Here is a 7,829-nt window from a genome sequence, read left to right as displayed (position 1 = left end):
TCTGCATCCCTCTCATCCGTCTCTCTCACTCCCGAAAGGACTTCTGTGTTTGTTGAAGTCGACGATTTTGTTGGCTCCGAACACGATTTCCTTTTGGAATCGTGGGTTTTGGCTCCTTCTTTACTCCTTGCCGCTCCCGGTTCCATTATGCGGTCGGGTGTTTCGCTTGGCAATAAGACAGATACTTCACTCTGCCATTGGATGCCGATGGAGCTTGGTAGGGAGGTATTGGAGTTTTGAATCCACTTTTTTTTTTAAGGCCGATGATGAGTTCGAATTTTGTGTAAAACTGAATTCTTTTGTAATGTATGTATTTGTTTGCATTCTGTTGTGTCTTCTGTCTTATTTGTTTACATTTTCCGACCATGTGTTCTATATTATTCCGGCCATGTCTGTGTTATTGCTTTACCTTTGGCGGCCATGTCTTCTGTATTATTGCACCCATGTTTTCTGTGTTATTGGTTAAATTTATCTGGCCATGTGTTCTGTATTATTGCACCCATGTCTTCTGTGTTATTGTTTTACCTTCTCCGGCCATGTGTTCTGAATTATTGCGGCTATGTCTTTTGTGTTATTTCTTCACCTTCTCCGCCCATGTGTTCTGTATTCTTGTGATGTCTTCTCTCTGTTATTGTTTTACCTTTTCTGGCCATGTCTTCTGTATTGTTGCCATGTCTTCTCTTTTATTGCTTTAGCCTTTCCGGCCCTGTTTTACAATTCTTGTATTCTTTTCTTACCAATTTTGTTACAATTCTTCTATTCTTATCTCTCTGTACAATTCTTCTATGTCTTCTCTGTATTCTTTTGTTACATATTATTTTCTTACAAATTTTGTTACATTTCTTCTATTCTTATCTCTCTGTATTGTTGCCATGTCTTTATTGCTTTAACCTTCCAGTGTTGTCTCTTTCATCTGTTTTTATTGTATGGTTTTGACTTCATATTTTCTTACAAATTTTGTTACAATTATTCTATTCTTATCTCTTTGTATTGTTACATTCTTCATTTATTTTCATACTGTATTGGTCTTCCTTTCTGTCTAGTGTTGTCTCTTCCATCTGTTTTTAGTGTATGATTTTGGTATAGGTTTCAGTATATACCCTTTGACTCTTTGGACTTTGCTATGCTTTATGTCAGTTGTAGCAGAGAGATTCTCTGTCTTTTATTGATAGATAGGTTGCAGTCCATTACTTTGGTCTTTATTTTTTGGTTTACCTCCATTCAAGTCCTCTCAACTTGCCCTATCTTTCCCCTATATATTACCACGTTTCCTCTTTTGATTCACTACATTCTTGTCTCTCTTTGTATTCTCTCTGTGGTTCTAACTTATCTTTAGTAAGTTCTCTTTTTCTTTTTCTCTGTTTGCTGATTCTTTATTACTGTTAGCATATATGTTGTCATTTTCCTTTTCCTATATCATTCTGTTCTCCTTTTCGTATATGTTTATGCACAACTTTTCTTTTAGGTTGTTGTCCTCCTTTTCTGTTATGTTTTTGTGATATGTTTCCTATACCTTTCTGTCATTTATTTTTTTATCTATAACTATGATGGAATTCCATTCATTATTTTGAATGGAATGAAAACTCTGAGGCTATTAATTTAAAGATAAACTTCTTGTTTCGGTTTCCCGATTCAATGTTCATTTCGAGTAACATTTGTCGTCATAAAAGGTATGTATATGTAATATTTATTTTTCATACCTTCTATATTGTGTGTTATGTACAAATATTAACCATGTTGTTGTCTTATGTAAGACGTTGCGATTCACGAGTTTACTATTTGAAAAGGTACTACTGTAATGGCCGTTTGTAGGCTTTCTATACTGTATTTATTTATTTATTTTTCTTGGTTTTGTATAATTTTATAATGAACATTTTCTTTCGGTTTATAATATGTATATAGAACATTCAGTTTAATTTTGTTAAATATTGTATCTTATTAATTTCCTCTTTTTTAACTATTTTTTTTTTGTATATAGTAAGAACAATTTGTATTTACAAAATATGCAATTAATTAACAACATTTTCTATTTAATTTCCTCTTTTTTAACTATTTATTTACAAAAATTGAATTAATTGTCCAATTAAATATTAACAACAATTCGTATTAACTATCAAACTAATTAACAACAATTCGTAATTTAAAAAATATAGAATCTTTTCTACTACCTAATAAGTACATTTAACAATGTTTTTAAAAAGTAGAAAGTTTTAACTTTATTACCAATAATTTTTAGTAAAAAAGTTATTAATTTTAGTAATGTTATCGATTTTTGAAAACAAGTCTTTAATTCGGTAAAAATAATTCCGTAATTCAGTAATATCATAATTCGGTAAAAATTTTAGTAATGCATATAAAAAACTTTTTTACTAATACTGTTTTTCAATATCATAATAATTTTCCATATCAATTTTTTAGTAATAGTGTTTTTCAATATGATCATAAAACTCCATATGAACAACCTAATAGTGTTTTTTGAATATCATCATAAATTTAAATATGAACAACTTTTTAGTAATAGTGTTTTTTCAATATAATCACAAATTTTGATACTAATTAAATTATATTAAGGGAATACACATTTCATAAACTTCGAAAATATGTGTTTAAGTACTATTGTTCGGTTTGTTTAAATACTATCGTCTCGAGTACGTACGTTATGTATCATGGAAATAGTTAATTACATGCCTTTAATTTTCAACTTCTTTAATTTTATGTATAATTTTAACTTAGTACATGTTTTTTAGGAAACTTTACATAATTTTAAATTTTTAGGAAATTTTCAACTTCTTTACATGTTTTTTAGTAAATGTTGTAGTCACTCATAATCTATTTTTTTTTTTTGTTCTATGTTTATGGTTTTAGTAAATACGGATATGACTAAGTTATGAATCTTTTCACAATATATATCGATATTGTACTAATTCACTTAGTACATGTTTTTTAGGAAACTTTACATACATTGTAATGGATGAATAAACACTTATTGGAGTCCTCACTGCATTCACGTTGGCCCAACGTCAGATTTTACTAACGTTGGAGCTATTAATGAACAACAATAAGCGTCTCCCACATACACCACCCGATACACGTCATAGAATTAGGGAGCTTGCTTACTTTCGCATGATACACGAGTCAGATCTTATGTGTTGGCAGAGCACGCAGATGGATAGGCGAACATTCGTAATTCTATGCCATTTACTTAGAAATGTGGCTGGTCTTTCGTCGACTGAGATTGTCGATGTTGAGGAAATGGTAGCAATGTTCTTGCACGTCCTTGCTCATGACGTGAAGAACCGCGTCATCCAACGGGAATTTGTACGGTCCGGTGAGACAGTATCTCGACATTTTAACATCGTATTGTTGGCTGTTCTTCAACTGTACAAGGAGTTGATAAAGAGACCTGTTCCGGTAACAAGTAACTGCAATGATCAACGTTGGAAGTGTTTCGAGGTGGGCATCATAGAAGTTCACTATATTTCACCTTTACGTACGTCGCACTTATTTGAACGTGTTTATTTCAACCTACAGAACTGCCTTGGCGCGTTAGACGGGACGTACATAAAGGTCAACGTCCCCGCAGGAGATCAGCCTGCATTCAGAACGCGTAAGGGAGAAATTGTCACAAACGTTCTGGGGGTCTGTGACACGAAAGGGGATTTCGTTTATGTCCTCACCGGTTGGGAAGGATCCGCAGCAGACTCGCGGATCCTACATGATGCGATTTCACGAGAAAATGGACTACAAGTGTCAAAGGGTATATATTCTTTATAATAAAACGCCGCCGCTTTCTACTTACCTATTTAAAAGTCATAAACAAACCATTTAATAACAGGATATTATTATCTGTGCGATGCGGGATATCCAAACGCGGAGGGGTTTCTCGTCCCGTACAAAGGCCAGCGGTACCATTTGCAAGGGTGGCGTGGTGCTGCAAATGCGCCAACAAATGCAAAGGAGTACTTCAACATGAAGCACTCATCGGCAAGGAATGTTATTGAGCGCGCGTTTGGTGTTCTCAAGGGTCGTTGGGCCATTCTTCGTGGAAAGTCGTACTATTCCCTGCAAGTCCAGTGTCGCACCATTCTAGCATGTGCCTTGCTTCACAATTTGATCAACAGGGAAATGACATATTGCGACGACGTTGACGACGAGGACGAGGGGGACTCCACGTACGCGACGACCACTGCTTCAGAAGACATTCAGTACATTGAGACAACAAACGAGTGGTCTCAGTGGCGCGACGACCTAGTCAAATCGATGTTCACCGAATGGTAGTTACGTAACGCTTAGCTAAGACAATTTTACATTAGAAGTTTTCGATTGGAAGGTCGCAATTCTATCATGTCTAAAATGTACTGTAAAAGGTAATATGGGCTGTTGCATATGAAATGTACGCATGCCATGAATTTGTATCATGCCTATTTTTTTTGGAGTTGAATTGTGAAATTACTTACGTACTCCATGTATTTTTTCTAATTTCTCATTCTCAGTATGTCAACCTCAAATCGTGCCCCGAGACATGTTTGGACGAAGGAGGAGGAGGGGACTCTTGTGGAATGTTTAATGAAATTAAACATTCTCAGTATGGAGTACTTACGTACTCCATGTATTTTTTCTAATTTCTCATTCTCAGTATGTCAACCTCAAATCGTGCCCCGAGACATGTTTGGACGAAGGAGGAGGAGGGGACTCTTGTGGAATGTTTAATGAAGCTGGTGTCAATGGGGGGATAAAAATCAGATAATGGTACGTTTCGCCCAGGATATCTTGCGCAGTTGGTACGCATGATGGCGGAGAAACTACCTGGATGTCAGGTACGAGCAACAACTGTAATTGATTGTAGGATCAAGACACTGAAGCGAACATTCCAGGCAATTGCCGAAATGCGGGACCCAGCGTGCAGTGGCTTTGGGTGGAACGATGAAGAGAAATGTATTGTTGCGGAGAAGGAATTATTTGATAATTGGGTTAAGGTATGGAATATAATTTAAATGTCACACAACGTTCACAATGTACATTTAGTTAACAATTTTTCAATCAGTACTCATACGTGATTTTTTTTTCCCGCAGTCGCATCCTGCAGCAAAGGGACTCCTGAACAAACCATTCCCGTATTACGACGAACTTACATATGTCTTCGATCGCGATAGGGCGACCGATCGGTTCGTTGAGACATTCGCGGACGTGGGGTCTAACGAGCCTGGTGGCGGATATGACAGATTTGATATGGGGGATGGAAACGAGGACTTCCTGCCCGTGTACAGCCAGGGAATTGACCTCTCGCAGGACGATGTACGTGCATCCCGACCTTCTCGCGCTTCAGAGGGTAGGACCGGATCGAGGGGATCGAAGAGGAAGAGGGGAAGTCAGCGAGACTTCGATGTTGAAGCGATACATCTGGCGCTCGACCAAACAAATGAGCAACTCAGGTAGATTGCGGAGTGGCCAGCACGCAACCTTGCAAATGACAACCATGTGCGCACGGAATTTTTCCGCATATTGCGTGAGATGTCAGAACTTACGAGTTTGGATAGGGCGTTATTGCAAAGGCATCTTTTGTCTCGTATGGACGACCTTCGGGGTTTCGTACTCATGCCTGAGGATAAGAGGGAGGGATTTTGTAGAGTCCTCCTACGAGACATAGAGAGATAGTTTATGTTTCTACTGACCTGGGTTGCTTATTATTTCCTTACGTTTTTTTTGTCTATGATGTTGACTATTTATGCATTTCCTATTGTGAAGAACTTATTTTCGTCCTTCGTAATGTTTATTTTAAATTAAGGAAAATAGTCACAATTTCCCAAAAGCGTTATAACGGCTATTTATATAGGTTTAAAATTGGATGACTTCGTTATCGCCGATTAGAAATATTCAATAATTTTTTTGTCTTTCTAAAAAATTAATTGTAATAAATTTCTCACAATATGTTCAGAAATTAATTTTAATTTGGGCAACTGTATGTACTAATTTAATAACATTACACATACAACAAATAAAATAAGAGAATAAGACGGATTCGAGGGTTTCGTAAAAAAGTATGCAATAATTTTTTTATGATATTTACAATTTAATTTAAAAAATATTATACCACATAAAAAAAAGTTATTAACCCAACCCATTTAACAATTTCCCCAAATAAAATTTAACAAAATCCACATAAACCTACCCACCTAACCCTTCCTCCAAACACATCTTATCATAAAATCCCCATTAATCCTCCCCACCTAACCCTTCCCCCAAACACATTTTATCATAAAATCCCCATTAACTCTTCCCACCTAACCCTTCCCCCAAACACATATTATCATAAAACTACATTTTTAAACCCTTCCCCCAAACAAGGGTTATGATAAAACTAGGTTTAACTTAACACTAGTTTTATCTTAACACTAACCCTTTCCTAAATCAACCCTTCCCCCAAACGCACCCTTATTGTTCTTTTGAGACACTAAATTTAGATTTGAAGTATAAAGTTAACATGCTTATGGACTTGGTGTATGTTAGACATGCGAGTTCTTTAATCTTAGATACCTGTTTGGGGTAAAGTTAAGTTATTAAATCAAGGATACATGATGTTTTTTTTTTCTTTCTTTTTTTTATGAAATATGACTTTCTAGTAGTTTTTTCTTTGTCAATCTGTCTTTTAAACCTTTCAATTGTACACATATGTTTCCAAATTTTTAATACTTTATTGAGACGTCAACTAAAACCTTTGTATATGTTTTACAACTTTCCACATGTAATCATTGTACTCTATATAAACAAAATGCTATCATTTCATATTACTGATGCCAAATTTTGGATAAGGAGTTTGCACACTTGATTGCACGTGACACCAACCGTGAATTTGTTTGAAGAGGAGAAAAATGTGGTTATAAGAGAGAAAACGTGCACACATTCTAATGTTAAAGTTTGTCAATGAATTCAATGTGAGATCTAGAGAGAGTTGGGAGTAGGACTCAAGTTAGTTTTATTAAAGTTACAATGATGTACCTATAGAGAAAGTTGACATAGGATGTTTTGTAGATTTAGGATATTGAAATAACCTAATGAGCTAAGGAGTGAGTTTGACTTCGTGTTTGGCTAGAGCCAAGTTGAGATCGAGAATTCTATTAGGCCATATCTTGGGCCTAAAATAACATTTGGGCCTGAGCATGCATAAAAGTATGTCTCGTTGGGCATTTGCCAATGGTTAACCTCAGGCACTAGCTTGGGCCCGTGTTGCGCTTCTTTTTTTCCTTTGTTATATTTAAATGTCAATTATATCCTTTAGTCCAACTTAACAAATTCAATCAACACAACCATAATACAATGAATGGATGGGTGTAATGTGCAAATATATGGATATATACATACATGCAATATATAGAATCAACAAAACCCAGTTCATTTTAAGTTTATGTTTATTTTTTATTAATTCCATTGCATATGGCTAACTAAGCTTGATCACATAGGTGGACGTAAACATAAACTAATGCTTAATCTAGCATTAAAATATTTAGATAAATAAACAATTTTCATAAAAGCGATATAAGAGAAAAGTCATCTCTTGAAAGATATCATGACTCACTTATCCTGAATAGATTTTTCGGATCTAACATTTAGAAAGTCAAGACTCAACTAATATTCCATGGGACAAAATTCATATTTAATTACCACATTGATTAAAAATATATTTTTCATTGAGTCATTCCAAATGTGGAAAAAAATTGAAACTATTTACAAAATATAATCAAATTCTAGTTCATTCAAATTTTGTTGGTATACAAACAAAATTCTCTTATTGGTCCCTAATTTTCATAAGAACCAAAAAACATATATTCTTC

Source organism: Cucumis melo, chromosome 1 (assembly GCF_025177605.1).
Source record: "Cucumis melo cultivar AY chromosome 1, USDA_Cmelo_AY_1.0, whole genome shotgun sequence".
Classification (NCBI taxonomy): domain Eukaryota; kingdom Viridiplantae; phylum Streptophyta; class Magnoliopsida; order Cucurbitales; family Cucurbitaceae; genus Cucumis; species Cucumis melo.
This window is presented reverse-complemented; position numbering follows the sequence as displayed.